Genomic DNA, 20,805 nt, shown 5'->3' on the forward strand with positions numbered 1-20,805 from the left:
TTGTTATAGTCAGGTCTTGGGTAGGAGAGCCCTTCCCTGGAAGGAAAAGGAGCTCAGTCTTGTCGAGGTTGAGTTTCAGATGGTGTGTGGACATCCAAGAAGAAATATCAGTCAGACAGGCCGAGATACGTGCTGCTACTTGAGTTTCAGACTCAGAAAAGGAGAGAATTAGTTGGGTGTCATCTGCGTAGCTGTGATAAGAAAAGCCGTGCGACTGAATGACAGACCCAAGAGAGTTGGTGTACAGAGAAAAGAGGAGGGGACCCAGGACTGATCCCTTGAGGAACCCCAGTTTTGAGTGGGCAAGGTTCTGAGCTAGATCCTCTCCAGGTTACCCGGTAGGTTCGGTCTGCCAGGTAAGATGTGAGCAATGAGAGCACAGAGCCTGAGACACCCAGATTTCGGAGTATCGAAAATGAGGATCTGGTGGTTCACTGTGTCAAAGGCAGCAGAAAGATCCAGAAGGATGATGATGGAAGAGAGAGAGGTTGTTCTAGCGATGTGAAGCTGCTCAGTGACAGCAAAGATGGCAGTTTCTGTAGAGTGACCAGCCTTGAAGCCAGACTGGTGGGGATCAAGAAGGTTGTTCTGGTGGAGATAGGTAGAGAGTTGATTATAAATGGCACGCTCAAGAGTTTTAGATAGGAATGGAAGAAGGGAGACGGCTCTATAGTTATTTACATCAGAGGAGTCGAGTGTTGGTTTTTTGAGCAGTGGGGTCACTCTTGCCTCTTTGAGAGCATCGGGGAAACAGCCAGTTGACAAGGAGATGTTGATGAGATGGGTGAGGAAAGGAAGGAGGTCCGGAGCAATGGACTGGAGAAGGTGAGAAGGGATAGGATCCAGGGGGCAGGTGGTTGGGCGGGCGGAGGTAATCAAAGTAAGAATTTGGTTTGGAGATAAAGGGGTGAAAGAGGAAAGAGTACTGGAAGTGATGGATGGTAAGGTGATTTCAGGAGGTGTGGTTGAGAATGAAGAGCGTATGTCATCTATCTTTTTTACAAAATAGTTGACAAAGTGGTTTGGTAGGAGGGAGGAGGGAGGAGGGAGGAGGTGGACTGGGGGAATCTAGGAGGTTAGAGAAGATGGAAAAAAGCTTTTTGGGGTTCGAGAAGGAGGATTCAATTTTGGTTTGATAAAAAGAGCTTTTGGCTGCAGAAATAGAGGCAGCGAAGGAGGAAAGAAGAGACTGATAGGTAAGCAGATCATCTGGGTTTTTAGATTTCTGCCATTTCCTTTCCGCTGCCCGTATAGTTAGTAGATCTTAGATCTTTCAGCACGTACTGAGTCAGATAACCACGGCGCTGGGGAGGATTTGCGAGCCTGTCGTGAAGTAAGAGGGCAGAGAGAGTCGAGAGAGGAGGATAGAGTAGAGAGGAGAGTGTCTGTGGCAGCGTTGGGAGACATGAGTAAGAAAGAGTCAGATGGAGGGAGGGTTGATAAAGTACATGCCGCCAGAGAAGAAGGAGAGAGTGAACGAATATTACGGCGGACAGGTATGGTGTCTCTTGAGATATGGTTGTGAGCTTGGGACAGCGGGAGAGAGTAAGAGATGAAGAAATGGTCTGAGGTATGGAGTGGAGTAACAGTGAGGTTGGCTGTAGAGCAGTTTCTGGTGAATATGAGATCTAGGTGGTTGCCAGCTTTGTGAGGTGGGTGGTGAAGGAGAGAGTGAGAGGGCAAAAGAAGAGAGAAGATGAGAAAAGGCAGCTGACTTCTCTGTCTGGATGTTGAAGTTGCCCAGAAGTACCAGCAAGGGGCCAGTTTCAGGGATGTTTGAAAGAAGGACTTAAACCCTGTGTGTGTGTGTGTGTGTGTGTGTGTGTGTGTGTGTGTGTGTGTCTCCGGGTGTGTCTCCGTGTGTGTGTGTCTCTCCGTGTGTGTGTGTGTGTGTGTGTGTTTCATTGTACTTTGCTCCGTGTAACAGGAGCTCCGGCTGGTTTGGAGAACAATGCCGGAGGTGTAACATGTCCACATGGTTTTTATGGGCCTGAACAGATATAATATGATCCTTATTACTCAGTTACAGGTGACACAGAGCAGTCATTGTCAACAGAGAAACAGCCTTTAAGATAAAATAAGATAAGATAAGATAAGCTAAGATAAGATAAGATATGATTTTAAAAAGGCGGCACATGTCGAAAAAAAGCAACACAAATGTCAAATAAGGCAACAAGAATGTCGACAAAAAAGGAAAAAAAAAAAACGTGTAAAAAAAGCAACACAGGTAAAAAAAAGAGTGAAAGTGAAAGCAACAAAAACATAAAAAAGCAACAAAAACATGACAAAGTTTATTAACAAAGTTTATAAATGCGGTTGTTTCCAGAGAGACTGTGAAGACGCTGAGAGGGTTATATTATAATATTAATATAGGGGAGACCGGCTATAGTTGTAACACGGGGAGAGTTGTAACACTACCAATTCCACGAATCAGGGATAAGATAGGAGTCATGTGACAGTTTCAGTTTCCTCAGGCTTCCTTTATGATCCCACATGGAGCTTTTCCAGTCTGTGATGCTATCTCTCCTGAAGCTACAGCAGGAAATCTAATTCTGAGGTAAGAAAGTAAAAAAAACAAGAGAATATTTTGTTCAGTATTTCTACCGTTGTAGATAATGTTGTATGAGTTATATCTTACGATTCACTTTCGTTCCCACCACATTGCAGCCATAAACTCCAACCACTTGATCGTAGTGTGTTTGGTCCGTTTAGAAGGATGGTGAATTCGATGAGCGATTACTGGATGAGGGGGAATCCAGGTAAAACTATGAGTATTTACCACATTCCAGGCATTGTGAGGATCGCCCTGCCTACAGCCGCAACACAGAAAAACATACAAGCGGGCTTCCAGTGTACAGGCATATGGCCTTACAATTGTAAAATTTTTCAGGACAGTGACTTTGTGTGTGTGTGTGTGTGTGTACGGCTCTTCAACAGAACTCTCCATCTCACCTGCTACCCAGCTCCTCTCCATCTCACCTGCCGTCCGGCTCCTCTTCAGCTCACCTGCTGCCAGGCTCCTTTTCCTCTGTAACTGCCACCCGGTTCCTCTCCAGCCAGTCTCAAGCTGTCCACCTGCACTCCGATGAGATGCCGAGCACCCCCAAGGTGCTCGGCATCTCATCGGATCGGATGGACCCCAAGTCCATCGTAGGTCAGTCGTTCAGTCCATCACTCGTTAGGCCATTTCCAAAAGCAGGCCCAAGGAAAAGGACCGGTAGGGGTAGGAAGAAGAGGCGCTCGGAAATCCTCACTGATACACCAGTGAAGCTGGCATTGGAAGAGGAGGAGCGTCGAAAAGGGAAAAACTTCAGAAAAAAAATCTTGGGGAGTGAGAAAAGCAAAAACAAGAAGGTAAAAAAAACTGCCAGGAAAAAAGGTGAAGGCTGATTCCTCTTCAGAAGAGGAAGATTTCTGTGTCGTCTACATGGAAACATTTAGAAATTCAAGACCCAAAGAAGTGTGGGTCAAGTGTGTTTTATGTAGCTTTTGGGGCCACCAGGCATGCACTCCAGGCCTGACCAATGTCATTTGTCACCACTGTGACTCTGATTAACAATGCATTTCATTTGTTCGTTCTGTGGAATGGGGGTAAATATGTTTATGTTAACTCACACACATACACACACACACATACACATGCACATACAGACATGCACACAGAAACGCACACGTGTGCATGCACAAACACACACAATATGCACATACACTCCCCATATTCACACACATATTATACCTGTTACAACTTACCCCAGTATAAAGGACCACCTTGTATTTGTCATCATCTCACAAAGTCTGTGATATAGTTGACGACATTTAAATTGTTGCTATTGTGGGTACTTTGCCTAAAAGTTTCACACGTGTAGCTAAAAAAAGAGTATCTCCCCAATGTATACTAGTGTTGTTCTGTAACTGCACAGAGATGGCGAAGAACCTCGTGGTTTCTTGGAGGTTTCAGTTAGAGGATGCCGGCGCTGCGGTTGTGGCTCGCCGGCGGATTTCCCCCAAAATCTTCACACCTTCACACTCGGGTTCGTCTCTAGAACCTCTGAAGAATCTGCCGGTGTTTTCCTCCGTCATGACAGGAAGATAAAACCTGGCTGGAAAGTTTTTGTGAAATTAATTTTGCAGACAGGACACGTGGTAGATGATTTATGGTAAAATTATCTACCACATTAAACACATATACACACACACACACACACACACACACACACACACACACACACACACACACACACACACACACACGTGATAGATGATTTATGGTAAAATGTTTTGGAAAGTTCTTTTGAATTATCATGAAAGAAAGCGTCACAGGTGTAAAAAAACAAACAATAGGTTGTTAGAAACGTCAAAAACGTGTCGAAAAAGCAACAAAAACATTTTCAAAAAACGCCAAAAATGTCAAAGAAAGTGACCAACATTTAAAACAAAAGTAGTAAAAAAAACACTTAGACTAAAAACAAGTGTTTAAAGTGGCAGAAAAAAGTATTAAAAAAAAAAAGAACGCCCCAAATTGTTTTTCGGTGGACAACAAACTGTCAAGAGTTTGTTTTCTGGCAGCCATTTGTTCGTAGATTTTGTCGTAGAAAGTGTCCAAAATGTAAAAAAAAAAAAATTTCTATATCTCCGACACTGAAGCCACTTGATAAAATTTATGAAGATACAATAAAAAAAGACAGAGATTGAGAAACCACGGTAACCAAACACCGGAAACAGTGTTTAGAGTGAGAACAGCTGCATCTGTCTTTCACACACACACACACACACACACACACACACACACACACACACACACACACACACAGAGAGAGAGACACACACACACACACACACACACACACACACACACACACACATATGGTGGCTAGTGTGTGTTTCAGCAGCAGATCAAAGCCTGAATTTAACAAAACTTCTCAAAAGTTAAAGTAGAATTCCTTCACTTTTACTCACAAACCTAAAATTAAGAAAGTCACATCTATTTTTATCAAATGTCTTCTGACTTCAAAATACTCTTAAATCCACTCGTTTCTAGGTTAAGATTGACTTTGATTATACAATACGAGGAAAATATGCCATAACGTTGTTGAATATCTTGATAGCGATATTACCTGCAATAAATAATCAAATATTAAAGTGTTGTCGGTTCTGCTGCTTTCAGGTATTCTGCTAAAATACAACCAAAGAAAAAAATTTCCAACTTTGTTTAATTGAACAAATTGAACTTTTCGCGATGCGTTTCTTGCACCATGTTGATATTGCGATGACGATAAAATAAACAATAAATATTGCAGCTCTAATTTAGATCAAGGCCACCCAATTTGGGTCCCGTGGGCCAAGTTCTGGCTGTGCTCCCTTTGTTTTGGCCCACCATGCTTATTCTCCTCTTATTTTGAAAGTGTTGTAACACCCTCAACTGTGATCCACACTCCATACCAGTTGGTGGCGGTAAAGCACGAAATCGTTGTTTACCAACTGACAATAAACCTGAAGGAAGGAAGGAAGGAATGAAAGAGTAGTAGTAGAGCATCGACAGGAGCTATTGACCCTTTGCAAACACGTCACACGACCACGTGACGGCGCCATGACGGACGGCGGAAACACAGGCTAAACAGTAGTGGACGAGCGGAAAGTTTCATAGTTTCAATCAGTTTGAAATACCTAACACTAAATAAACTGTATTTATGGCTTTATATGGCTTCTTCTATTGAACAACAAGTTGTCGTGCCGTTATCGGTCGAGGTAGGGCATCTGGTAGGTGCTCACAAAGAGCAGTATTTGGAGAAGTTGGAGATAGCAGGATTGGATACCGACCCTTAATTCGTTCTCCCTCCGTTTTCACGGACCTCATTAAATCACAGAGTCTGCCCGACTTCAGTCCACACGATCTGTACCACTATGTGGTAAACGAAGTACCCCCATATACTGGTGCTGATCTGTACCACTATGTGGTAAACGAAGTACCCCCATATACTGGTGCTGATCTGTACCACTATGTGGTAAACGAAGTACCCCCATATACTGGTGCTGATCTGTACCACTATGTGGTAAACGAAGTATCCCCATATACTGGGGCTGATCTGTACCACTATGTGGTAAATGAAGTATCCCCATATACTGGTGCTGATCTGTACCACTATGTGGTAAACGAGGTATCCCCATATACTGGTGCTGATCTCAAAGCTTTTAAAAGTCTGGATGCTTCCCAGTTCTTTGTAGCTGGCTGGGTTACAGGTACGCAATGCTACGCTAACGGCGGGGGGGAGGTACCTTATAATGGCAAAGATAAGACATCAATCTAGGGTTTACTTTGTATTAACATCTATTCTTTACTTAAGTAAAGATTTATATAACACATAGCCCATGTTTTTAGAGGACATGGTCGGTCGTGGCTACCCACATGCCATTGTTCACTGGGTGTGCCAATGCAACTTCCTAGCTAATGGGTGCCTGAACACATCCCAGCTCTGGGAAGTGCAGTCATTAAGTCTAGAACTGCCATGACGGTCATTTTGACCGTTTTGGATTTTATAAGTGCAATAACTTTGCTGAATAAAAAAATTCAATCCTGCTGGTACCTGACTTTTCCTAAAAGTGTCTGTATTTTCATTTAAAATGTTTTTAAAATAAATTACACAAAAGACAAAGAAAATATGATTAATTTAACCTATTTCGGCCATACACGGTCATATTGACCTCAAGAGTTTTCGCGGTTATCTTTATGTAATTTTTCGCACGGTTGAAGATACATCTTGGTTGCTTAGTAACTATCATTGTGTCTGTTAGAGAAACGTCACTAGCGTCACCTAGCTTATTTGTATTTACCGGTAGCCTATTTGATTACAGTAGCCTACACTGCTTTTTATAGAATATTTAGAAACGAGTTTGTAGTAAAAATGTCCAGAATGAATGACCGAATGAAGAGGAATATGACTGTTGAAATGGCCTTGGAGATGCTTCAAAACATGGGAAGTGATGATTCTGATGCTGGGGCTCTATCGGAGTCGGAGGAGGAAAGTGACAGCGATCATTCCTGGGTGAATGACAGGTCCTACACTTCATCCTCATCAGAGGGTGAGTCCGTAGGCCAACAGCGGAAAAAGAGGAGACGACTTTCACCTAAGACTTCGGATCCGGTTACGATTGATGGTCCCTTTGACGGCGTTGAGCCGGTCACGGCGGATGTTCGCGGTGAGCCGGTAACGGCTGATATTCCCGGTGAGCCGGTCACGGCTGATGTTCCCGGTGAGAAGGTCACGGCTGATGTTCCGCTGCATATATTCTGGTCATATTTGCAATTGTATTATCATTATTATTATTATTATTATTATTATTATTATTATTATTATTATTATTATTATTATTATCATCATATATATATATATATCATGCACTGTGGCTGAGGCCCATCGGCACCATGGTGACAGCTCCTGGGACCTGACAGTGGCTGAACTAAAAGCATTTATAGCCCTGCTCTATGTCCGCGGGGCACAGGGTGCAAAACACATCGATGTGGACAGTCTGTGGTCAGAAAAATGGGGCTTGCCCTTTCTTACAGAAATAATGGCCAGAAACAGATTTAGAGAGATCATGAAATTCCTGCGGTTCGATAAGAAAGAAACCAGACGCATTCATCTGCAGGATGACAAGTTTGCCCTGGTGCTGGCAACCTTGAACAAGTTTGTGCAGAACAGCATAGCTTGTTACAAGCCTGGTGCCGACATTACGATTGATGAGCAGCTGTTCCCCACCCAGGCCCGGTGCAAATTTATTCAGTACATGGGGAACAAGCCTGGTATATTCGGCATCAAATTTTGGCTGGCTGCGGATGTGCAGTCCAAATATATGCTGAATGGGGCTCCATATCTGGGTAAAGAGGAGACGCGGAGCAAAGGTCAGCTCGTGGGAGAGAGAGTGGTGCTGAAACTGGCGGAGCCATTTCTGGGGAAGGGAAGAAACATCACCACTGATAATTTCTTCACCTTCCTAAAGCTAGCCACTGCCTTACAGGCCAAAAAGACCAGCCTGGTTGGCACCCTGGGCAAAGCCAAACGAGAGTTGCCTCCCTCTGTAAAAGAGCAGGTAGAGCTGTTCAGCACAAAGGTGCTGAAATATGCTAATGCAACACTGACCATTTACCAGGGAAAGCCGAGAAACAACGTGTGGCATTATCAGATGGGCCGAAGGCAAAACCTGAGTCTGTGACTTATTATAACACCACCAAATACGGTGTCGATGTTTTGGATCAGATGGCGAAGGCGTACTCCGTGAAAGGCGGTACACGAAGATGGCCAGTGGCTGTATTTTATAACATCCTCGACCTGGCTGGAATAAATGCACATGTCCTATACAAGGAGTGCACCAGCAGCAAGATTTCCAGAAGGAAGTTTTTGCTGCAGTTGGCAGAGGAACTGAGAGACGAGTTTATGGAGGGGAAAAGGGCAGCAGCGCATGGTCCCGGTCAGCAGCGACAGCCACCGCAACAGGCACAAAAACGCAGGCAGTGCCAGGTGAGGAGGAGCTGCAATCAGAACAAAACAAAAGACACCTGCAGCACATGCCGCAAACCCGTCTGTGGCAATTGTGTCCAAAGAAGAGATGTCACCTGTGTTGACTGCGTTTAAAAAAACCAAATGTAGGCCTACACGTGTATTTGTAATTAATTGTTTCATGGTTCGTTGGCTCTTTTTGTTATCAGCTCGGCTCCAGCTTTATCGATTATTTATATTTATTTATATATATTTATATTATATTATTTTTATTTTTTTATTTCGGTCGATCATTTGTGGTAGAAATGAAAACGAAAAATATAATCTTAAGGTATAAAAAATGTAAATTTATAGAATTGCCCGGAGGAAGTTCATGCTGAACTGAGAGCGGAGTTTATGAGGGAAAAAGGGCAGCGGCACACGATCCGAGCAGCGCTGCGCACCGCAGCAGACACCAAAACGGAGTCGGTGCCAGGTTAGCTTAGGGTACATGTTCAAATTAGCTACTTTTATATGTTATTTGCTTGTTATGAGTAATGTTGAAAGAATTTCCATACCATATTTTTTGGATATGAATGTAGCTTATGAAATAAATATGGTTTACTATGCCATGATGTGAAGTATTGAAAAACGTAGCCTATTAGGCCTACTACTCAAATGTATAATTAAACTTTAAACTTTTGATGTTATTTCGTTTTTCTAAAGATATTCTAACACAATACATGCATTAATATCACAATTAGGTATTTATCATGAGAGATTATAGAGTTTTAAATCGGCAGTTCTAGTAGTTATGGGATTCCGGCGCTTCTGGTGTTAATTATCTATTACACGTTAATCCATTAAGTAAATCATGGAGTGTATATGATCAGTAGTAGCCACACATAACTGTAACATCTAGCCATCTTCTTATCTGTGATTATATTCGCTTTGTAGCCTATGTTTAGATTTGACCGGTGGATATTACGACGCGATGGGCAGCAGCTAGCAAGCAGTCCAAAGCTAGCTGCAGCTAGCTCGTCAGCTAGCCGGGGTAGGATCTCAGCAGACCCGCATTTAACTCGTTTTTGAAGCTAGTTTCCGTGCCATGTCATCTTTAATTTAACCGATATGTGTTGTATGTGTGTTAAGTTAAATGATCAAGGGAACGGCTGTCTCTTTTGGATATGTAGCTAGGTCAGTGAATAACCGATGTTAGCTAGTTATGTGGGTCATCATCGGGTTGGACCTGTTAGCAGGACAGCTGGTTAGCACGGCAGCTAGCTGGTTGAGGATAATTTTATTTATCACTCATTTGAAACAGAAAGGCAATACATACACATGCTTGTGTTGGTGAGGATTACTCTGCAGATTGTAAATGTGAGAACACAAACACGAACGAAAACGTACGAGTTTAGCTTGCCGTCCATCTACAGCATAGCTCTTCTGCTGTCCGTCATGGCGTTCATTCGCCAGAAAACCAGCAGAAACCTGGACTGGATTCACAGACTGGACAACTGACTGGCTCATTCCGTAAGTGCTCAACAAACGTATTTATTTTACTTGAAGGTTTCTTTTGTTGTGGCTGCATGTAATAACTGAATTAAACATTGTTTACATTTCTATACAGAGCAGTTTTTAAATTTTCTTTGTGGACAGTTTAATTGACATTAGTGTGACATTGCCAGACCCACAGATATGTAGCCCACAGTAGATAGGCTACCACATTGACTGCTAGTATTCATTGGAGCAATACGTCGACGCGGCCTCCATTTTGGTACGGAAATGCCGCCCCTCCTAATGCATCTACAGGCAGGAGGTCTATTCAATTAAAATCATAATTTATCGCTGAATTTCCAATCGATTCTTAAGCGGTCTACTTTTCTACAAATACCAGACATGCATATATGATACATGATACTTTGTCATCTAAAAAATGTGGGGTTTCATAACTAAAGACCATATATTGTGTAGATAGTAACAGTATGCAGCTTTAAGCCTAATTTAATTAAACAGGTGAGTTATAAAAACAATTACCCCCAGTTATAAAGGGGGGAATTAGCTATAGAGACCCAACCTGTTCTTTGTGGATTCATTAATGAACGCGGATTAAGGATCAGTTTAAGAAGCTTCACCAGTTTCTAGAAGAGGAAGAGGAGGCCAGGATGGCTGCACTGAGGGAGGAAGCAGAGCAGAAGAGTCAGAGGATGAAGGAGAAGATGGAGGCTCTGAGCAGAGAGATAGCAGCTCTTTCACACACAGAGCCACAGAGGAGCAGCTGAGAGCTGAAGACTTCTCATTCCTGATCAACTACAAGGCTGCAGTCCAGCAGCGCCCCCTGCTGGATGATCTACAGCTGCTCTCAGGAGCTCTGATAGACGAGGCCAAACACCTGGGCAACCTGAGCTTCAACATCTGGAACAAGATGAAGGACATGGTCTCTTACACTCCTGTGATTCTGGACCCAAACACTGCTCATCCAGAACTCATCCTGTCTGAAGATCTGACCAGTGTGAGACTAGGGGAGAAACAGCAGCTTCCTGATAATCCAGAGAGGATTGATTCTCGTCCCTCTGTCCTGGGCTCTGAGGGCTTTAACTCAGGGACTCACAGCTGGGATGTTAAGGTTGGAGAGAGGCACTCGCAGTGCATATACTACTCTCAGCTTTATTGTAGCTTTTGGGAAGGGTTATGGTTATTGTATTTAGCAGACACTTTTTACAATAGTTAAAATTAACAGTAAACAGTTTTTTAAAGTTGCTAAGCCAATATTAAGCAAAATGGTAATAATAACAATGATGGCAATACAATATCAAATATCAATAATAAAAAATTATAAAAATACCATAAATATACAAATCATAACTCTAAGAATTAATGAATTATTTAAGGGTAAGATCAACAGATAAGTCTTGAGACCCCTCTTGAAGGATCCAAAACTATCACATGAACGCAGAACCTTAGGCAACTCATATCATAGAATGCACGCATATTTTGTCTGTCTGCAGGGAATGTGTCTGACCAATCACGGTGGTTGTGGGCCGCCTGGGCCAAAAATGCCAGGGCCAATTTTTTGTCCCAGTCCCAGACCTCTTCTGAAGAGTAATCCTTAATCTAAGAGAATTTACTGTAATGTATGTTCTCTTCCCTATTAATCTGGGACACAGTGAGTGTGAATAAATCGTTGTTCTTTATCCCCAGTTGGTAGCACTTATAATTGAATCTTTTGGTTTCGATTACAATTATGCATACACTAAGTAGCTTTGGTGTCAAACCTAACCAAACTGGGACCGTTTCACAACGTTAACCACATGTTTAAAACCGTTACCTTCTCTGGTTTAGATATGAGGACAGAAAATGCTCCTGTGGGTCAGATTAGAGGTGGGGAACAAACAACAGATATCGTATGGTTTGGAGGACTTGTTGGTGTTTGTGTGTGTGTGTGTGTGTGTGTGTGTGTGTGTGTATAAATCATAGACTGTATAAAATAGGTATAAATATAACCCTGGCCTTTTTGCACTCTCTCCCCTTTGGGATACTGTTAAAAGTATGTACGTATATACACACACACACACACACACACACACACACACACACACACACACACACACACAGGGATACATGTTTATGGATTATCACAGATTTTGACCTGGGATGACTACCAATGCTATAAAATTGGATAAAACACCCACAATTCAATGACAGTATTATTAATTTTACCCTTTGAAGAGCATTGTATGGAATCATCCATGTTTTTTTTTAGCCAATTTGGTTGGAAGAAACCCATATTTCTGATAAAGAGTCGATGAAAACAGGTCAAATGTGTTTAATCCACTTGAGTGAATGGAGCGAGGAAGGTAGCGAGAGACGGGGTGAAAGGACCGGTGTGAGTAACGGGAACTGAATCAGAAGGTTGGGAGTCATCAGAAGAAATGTTTATGACTCAATAAAATATGAGGGACAGTTTTTCTTTGAGTAGCTGAGTGATAGAAGGCTTTGAATGTGGTCTGCGGTGAGTCTCTAGTGTGATCTGAGAGCTCAGAGAGAAACTTCAACACCTTTTAACATGATTATTAGGAAATATGATCAAACATAAACAACACTGGAGGCTACAGCCATGCTAGCAGCGCTGAGACGAGGTTAGATAGAGGGAGCAGCGGTAGTAGTAGTAGTAGTAGTACAATAGAATAAAAGTAAAATACTCTGTTAAAAGTACAAGTCCTGCATTGAAGATTAGACCAGCAAACACTTTGAAGAAGCTGATTTGATCCACACAAAAAAGAAGGAGCAGCCTTTTATCTGAAGGTGGAAGTCTCTGTTTGGGTTCAGACTTTAAGTAAAGTTGGGTGATTTAAGAAGTGAATCTTACAATGAAAATAATAAACAAGGTTATCACGGATGGGAAGCAGAAAAAGAGAATCAAATGAAAAAGGTTCTATGATTTCCAGCAGGTAATCTGCCGTCTGGAGATGATTTTTAATGTGTGTGATGAAGAGATGAACTTGCAGCAGGAGTTGTTTTGCTGATGCTTTGGCCCCCTCTGCTGATCCAAGTGTTAAACTGAACAAAGTACCAAAAGTAAAAGCACTCACAGTGGGCCTCATTCTGGGCTGAAGAACTCATTTATAAAATTTTGAGGAGGACATGCCTCGCCTCCTAATGCATGTGTGTGTCTCCAGGCAGGACGTCTATCCACAATTAAAATCATATTTCTCACTGAATTTCCAACTGGTTTTGAAGCTGTATTTCTGATACATGGTACTTGGTTGAATTTAAAATGCAGGTTTTCATACCAACATATCATATCTTGTGTGGGTACACAGTATGCAACTTTAAGCATTAATATAATTTAAACGGGTGGGTTATAAAAAACATTCACCCCCATACAGTTGTTATGAAGGGGGCATAGCTATATAGAGACCAACAACTTTAAATTATTTTATAGCTTTTGAGTATTGTACAATTTTGCACTGCTATAGTTTTTATATTACTATGTCTACATTATTCTCTTATATTTTCCATATTTAATGCTGGTCTCTAGACTTTATCCTTGCACTATTAGACTTATTTGCACTATACCACCATGACACACTTACCATGCAGACTGAATCACAGGGTCAGTCCCTGCCCTGTCACTGCAAGCTTCTCATGCTTATACATTCCTCAGTACATTCATGTGGATTTTTTATTTAGTAGCTTTTCTTTTATTTATTTTTATTTTATCATCCTGTTTATGATGTAGGCCTATGTGTATATTATGTGTATGTCTTTAAGCTACTGGTACCTTGAATTTCCCCTTGGGGATCAATAATCCATCCATCCATCATCCATCCATCCATCCATCCATCCATCCATCCATCCATCCATCCATCCATCCATCCCGGACCGCTTGATATCGACTCCTCAGCTGCTTCAGGTAACCCGCCATTCGTCCAGAAAACCAGCAGAAACCTGGACTGGATTCACGGACTGGAGGACCGACCGGCTCATTCCGTAAGTGCACAACAAACTTATTCATTTTACTTTATTTTGGTTGCACATAATAACTGAATTAAACATCGTCTACATTTGTAAACTGAACAGTGTTTTCATTTTCTCCGTGGACAGTTTGATTGACATTAGTCACAGATATGTAGGTAGACTGAGTACAGGTGAGACACTTAGCGTTTTGATTTTTCACACAAAAATAGATACTGAAAAGAAGTGAATTTCCACATGACATGCCACATGACATTTAATTAGCTTGTAGACTAAGATATTATCAATCAATAATACCCATAAGTAGTTTATATTTTCCACAATTAGCTCATAAATTAAGGTGCTTTTTGTCTCAACTTTGTCTCAACTGTACCCATATGTGGTACAGTTTATATGGTTGAAATGACAATAAAACCCACTTGACTTGATAGTAACAGTATGCAGCTTTAAGACTAATTTGATTTAAACGGGTGAGTTATAAAAAACAATTACCCCCAGTTAAAAAAGGGGGAATTAGCTATAGAGACCCAACCTGTTCTTTGTACCAGGCTGTAAACGTGTTTATTTATTCTGTAAAGTTCAGATTTTTTTAACATAGGAGTCTCTGGGGAATGACCCGCCTCAAATGGCCACGCAAAGAACTGCAGTTCAGCCGCAGAGCTGCAGCTTCAATAACACACACGACAAACGTCATTTTAGCATCTTACTGAGATATTACTCACTACTGAAATAAAAATACTTTACGTGACACGTTAGCTTAATTCAGTATCAGTAGCGGAGGATTAACATTACCTCTTGTGATATTACAGTCAACATGTTTGTAACATTACAATATTGTAAAACACCTTTTTAATCTGTGAAATGTTGTTCCATGTTACTTAGTTTGGCATATCTTTCACATGAACATTCAAAAGTCGCACAAAAGTCTGTTTTTTTATATGAGTCTGTATGGTCAAGTGGGTCAGATGTCCGTCCAAAGGCGTTATCTACCTGTAAATATCTATGAAGCCAGACCTATCTCCACAGTGCCGCCGAGGAAGGGGTTGTTTGCATTTCTTTAAACCATCACAATCCTATTTGGCGGGGCTAATCTCCAGTTGCAAAGACGGTGAACTTGTTTTGGTGGAACATTTGCACCCCGCTGAAGAAAACGCAACATACAATTTTAAATGAATTTAACTGATGACACAATACAGTAACATGAGCTATTTAAATTAGCTGATACATGGTTAAACCTCATTAGCTCTTACCAGTGTATCTCCGTGTGTACTTCGTCCACAGCAATCCCACCAATCACTCCCAAAACGTCCCAGTTAGAGAGGAAATGCCATAAACATATTCTTTGTAAATCTTTAAAACTATTGTCCGAAAGAAACAAACAGGCTTGTTTTGTTGCATTATCCAAATTGTCTTCAAAACTTGACACGTTCAGCGTGCAACGTTAGCTTGCTAGCTCAGAGGCTAAAAACAAAAACAAACAAAAAATGGCATAAAATGTAACTGAACTTTAATGAGAACATCTTAAAAGCCAGTAGATAGACCTGGCTAGCACCCATTAACCAAAAAATAAAATAAAAAAAGGAAATAATCTAATCTAAATCATCACCATGACTGACTGTACTTTCTGTCTGCTGTGTTTTCAGCTTCACTCAGAGACCAAATGGCTTCCAGATCAGAGGAGGATCTCTGCTGTCCGGTCTGTCGTGATGTCTTTAAAAATCCTGTTCTTCTGTCATGTAGCCACAGCTTCTATAAAGACTGTCTGCAGAGATGGTGGAGACAGAAACAAGGTCGAGAGTGTCCACTCTGTAAGACGACATCATCAAATTCAAAACTGCCTTGTAACCTGGTGTTGAAGAACCTGTGTGAGGCCTTCTTACTGGAGAGAGATCAGAGAGCTTCAGAGGCTCTCTGCAGTCTGCACTCTGAGAAACTCAAACTCTTCTGTCTGGACCATCACCGGCCAGTGTGTCTCATCTGCAGAGATTCAGAAACACACTCCAACAACAGATTCAGACCTGTCGATGAAGCTGCACGACAACACAAGAAGGAGCTTCAGGAAACTCTGGAGCCCTTAAAGGAGAAGTTAAAGGGTTTTGAACAAGTTAAAGTGAAGTTTGATCAGACAGCAAAACACATAAAGCTCCAGGCACGATGCACAGAGACGCAGATTAAGGATCAGTTTAAGAAGCTTCACCAGTTTCTAGAAGAGGAAGAGGAGGCCAGGTTGGCTGCACTGAGGGAGGAAGAGGAGCAGAAGAGTCAGAGGATGAAGGAGAAGATGGAGGCTCTGAGCAGAGAGATAGCAGCTCTTTCAGACACAGTCAGAGCCACAGAGGAGGAGCTGAGAGCTGAAGACGTCTCATTCCTGATCAACTACAAGGCTGCAGTGGAAAGAGTCCAGCAGCGACTCCTGCTGGATGATCCACAGCTGCTCTCAGGAGCTCTGATAGACCAGGCCAAACACCTGGGCAACCTGAGCTTCAACATCTGGAACAAGATGAAGGACATGGTCTCCTACACTCCTGTGATTCTGGACCCAAACACTGCTCAACCATATCTCATCCTGTCTGAAGATCTGACCAGTGTGAGACTTGGAGGAAAGAGAAAGAAGCTTCCTCATAATCCAGAGAAGTTTGCTTCTCTCCCCTCTGTCCTGGGCTCTGAGGGCTTTAACTCAGGGACTCAGAGCTGGGATGTCGAGGTTGGAGACAGTACAGCCTGGACACTCGGCGTGTTAGCAGAGTCTGTCTGGAGGAAGGGAGGCAGACCGTCTGGATTATGGACAATAGGGTTGTATCAAGGTAAACACTTAGAACGGTCAGCATCAGCTCCACCCACTGATCTCGTAGTGCAGAAGCAGTTCCAGAGGATCAGAGTGACTCTGGACTGGAACAGAGGAAAGCTGTCGTTCTCTGATGCTGATACTAACACACACATACACACCTTCACACACACCTTTACTGAGAAGGTGTTTCCATTCATCATTCTAATAACATGGAAATATCACCTGTAAATGTGTGTGTGACAGTGGAACAGAGCAGTTAAGAGGATGATTATATTCATTCGGTTTTTCTTAAAGAGAAAAGTCACGGATTTAACATTTTAGTCTGCACCTATCTACTGCTGTCTCATTATTACAAAGATATGTTTACTTTTCTATCAATAGTTCTTAATTTAGAGTTTTTATGTACATCTAACCTCAAATTGAATTGTTTTAATAAGCCCAGTTCATATGGAGGAAATATTTATTCATAATTCAAATTGAAAGTCCAAAGAGAAATTGAAAGTCCAAAGAGAAAACGAAGCAAGATCAAATTAAAAATATTATTATTTTTTTTAAATTTTCCATTGATCAAATTAAATTTTTTTTTTTTTTTTTCATTTTCCATTTGGCTTTTCCATTTGGATTTAATATTTGGCTTTTGAATTTAAATTTAACATTGGCTTTTCCATTTGGATTTAGTATTTGGCTTTTGAATTTAAATTTAACATTGGCTTTTAATTTGGATTTAATATTTGGCTTTTCGATTTCAATTTAACATTGGATTTTCATTTGGATTTAATATTTGGCTTTTGAATTTACATTTAACATTGTTTTCATTTGGACTTGACACATGTCAATGTAAATGAGGAGGCGTGGCCCAAAGGTTGGTGGGAGGGTCTGAAACGAAAGGGGTGCAGAGGCACCTTATGAACAGCAGGGGGGGCTGACTGCTGGGGAGCACACTGTTGAGGAGCATCTGTCTGCAGCTTGGCCACCAGGCTGGCTTATCCTCTTATTTCACATGATAGAAACTGATGATGTAGGCTAAACACAAACGACATTTCATGCAACAACAGTGAAGTTTTCATGTAGATATTATAATTGGGCCCGTGTTAGTGAGGACTAGATCAGGACTGTATTTAAAGATGATTCTGGTTTCCAACTTCGCCCCAGGTGTGTCTGTTAAAACACGGACGGAGACAACTTCTCTCTTTTGATGTTTTATTTAATTAAGCAACAGTACAAACATGGGTGTGGGTAACTCTGCTACGTGTGTTTGTGTGTTGTCAGATCTCGAGCACACACACACATACACACACACACACACACACACACACACACACACACACACACACACACACACACACACACAATCTCAACTGGGTAGTCATCGTCCGAACTGCGACCTCTCCTTTTTCTTTCTCTCACTTTTTTCTCCGGGTGGTGCGTCAGTGTGAGGTGTGTGTCCGCGCTATTCTCCGACACGTACTCACAACAATCACTCCTGATTGACAGCCTTTTGTACAGCCCGTGTACTTTTTCGTTCATTTGATTTCTGATTTTGAAACGATATCCAAATTTGAAAAATGGGTAATTTTAAACCTTGTTAATATTGATGACAATGTGTTCAAACGGAAAACGAGCCATATTTCAGGAAATAAACTTGTCCATGATTCTATTGAGAGACTTCCAGCTGACAGCGGTGTCTGTGAGCATCACCGGCAGGCCAGCAGGGAGGCGATCCCGGCCGCCACCAGCTGGCTGTCCCGTCAGACTGGAGCTTCTGACAACATTGGAGAAAATGTGCAGTTGGCCATCAATGTTTGTAAAACTGCCCATATTCAAACTCTACACAGTTAATTGCTCGCATAAAAAAAGTCTCAATAGTGAATTTAGTGGTGAAATAGCAGACAAAAATTGTAAGAAGTTTCCAGTTGTTTGCTGCTGCTGCTACGGCAAACTCCCGATCTAGATTATAGAATCAATTGCTTTTTTATAATTTCCATCTGCTATTTCACACACGTTTTCGATTTGAACACATTGTCATCAATATTAAGGTTTAAAATGACCCATTTTTCAAATTTGGATATCGTTTCAAAATCGGAAATCAAATGAACGAAAAAGTACACAGGCTGTACAAAAGGCCGAAGTTGGAAACCAGAATCAGCTTTAAATCCAGTCTTAATCTAGTCCTCACTAACACGGGCCCAATTATAGTATCTACATGAAAACTTCACTGTTGTTGCATGAAATGTGGTTTGTGTTTAGCCTACATCATCAGTTTCTATCATGTGAAATAAGAGGATAAGCCAGCCTGGTGGCCAAGCTGCAGACAGATGCTCCTCAACAGTGTGCTCCCCAGCAATCAGCTCCCCCTGCTGTTCATAAGGTGCCTCTGCACCCCTTTCGTTTCAGACCCTCCCACCAGCCTTTGGGCCACACCTCCTCATTTACATTGACATGTGTCAAGTCCAAATGAAAAGCCAATGTTAAATGTAAATTCAAAAGCCAAATATTAAATCCAAATGAAAATCCAATGTTAAATTGAAATCGAAAAGCCAAATATTAAATCCAAATTAAAAGCCAATGTTAAATTGAAATTCAAAAGCCAAATATTAAATCCAAATTAAAAGCCAATGTTAGATTTAAATTCAAAAGCCAAATATTAAATCCAAATGGAAAAGCCAATGTTAAATTTAAATTCAAAAGCCAAATATTAAATCCAAATGGAAAAGCCAAATGGAAAATGAAAAAAATAATAATAATATTTTTAATTTGATCAATGGAAAATTTAAAAAAATAATAATATTTTTAATTTGATCTCGCTTCGTTTTCTCTTTGGACTTTCAATTTCTCTTTGGACTTTCAATTTGAATTATGAATAAATATTTCCTCCATAAGTTCAGACCAAAGATTTGCAACGAGACGAGTTGAAACTTCTTGCAACGAGTCGGTCTGCAGCGTTCTGAACCCTGACAGTTCACACCAATGAGACGAGACGGTGTATCATCTCCATGACAACACCTTGTTATTCTTCCGTTCTAACTTCCGACTTTTAGGCTTTTTTGTAGCTGGATATATAATTTGTTTCATCTAAATATGAATGTGGATAACGTTAGTGAGATGCTTGCTACAGTTACATTTCTAGTGATAAATCGGCGAAAAACACGTTTTATTTCTCCGATTCACTGCTTTGTTCTAATACCGCTGGGCTCTCTCTCTCTTCCATCACTCTCTATCTCTCTCCACCATATAACGTTACCGTGCTTTCAGACGCTTGTTGAGGCTCCGTCTAAAACTCTGCCATTTCGACCAACTGTTTGTAACATAAAATTAAAATGGATTATGCATCATTTCTTTTCCAGGGCTTGACATTAACTTTTTGAGGAACTTGTCCTTTGGACAAGTACATTTACGTTTCACTTGTCCATGCACAAAAGTCACTTGTCCGGGTAAAGATTTATCATTTTATAATTCTTTTTATGTTTTGCTAATACAGAATTCGAACAAACCGCTGAAAGCATCCAAACACTATCAAGATTAATAAAATTCAGTTGAAACAGTAGAAACAAATGTGTCCCAATAATAGATTTCCCCTTCAACAAGAAAAAAGGATCTCCAGACTAGTAATACAAAGTAATACTTTGCACGCCGGTGTGCAGAAGTTAATATATTGAGATTCTAAGTCAATATTTTAAAGTTTCTCATTACTTTCAGATTCCTAGTCAATATTCTGAGTTACTAAGTCAATATATTGAGATACTAAGTCAATATTCTGAGATATTAAGTCAATATATTGATTAGGGCTGCAGCTATCGATTATTTTAGTAATCGAGTATTCTACCGATTATTCCCCTCGATTAATCGAGTAATCGGATAAGAAATACTTTTGTTTTATTGAAGAGCAATAATATACAATAGTTTGGTTTAATTTTCGGAAAAAGCTACATTTTTATTGCCGACATTGCTTACACTATCATCTCTCATAAAACTAAACATATTAAGTGCATTTAAGTGCCATAATTACATTGTTTTTAAAGAAAACATTTTCTGAAATGCAATTAACAACTTCAAACTAAGGCATCCATT

General features: G+C 41.0%; 1 protein-coding gene and 1 pseudogene across 1 annotated transcript in view; both read left to right on the forward strand.

Annotated features, from left to right (window-relative positions):
- Nucleotides 1-20,805, forward strand: part of LOC116056460 (nuclear factor 7, brain-like) — a 313,536-nt gene that overhangs the window by 167,523 nt on the left and 125,208 nt on the right. The window lies entirely within an intron of this gene.
- Nucleotides 6,909-16,027, forward strand: LOC116056488 (annotated as a pseudogene).

Source organism: Sander lucioperca, chromosome 6 (assembly GCF_008315115.2).
Source record: "Sander lucioperca isolate FBNREF2018 chromosome 6, SLUC_FBN_1.2, whole genome shotgun sequence".
Classification (NCBI taxonomy): domain Eukaryota; kingdom Metazoa; phylum Chordata; class Actinopteri; order Perciformes; family Percidae; genus Sander; species Sander lucioperca.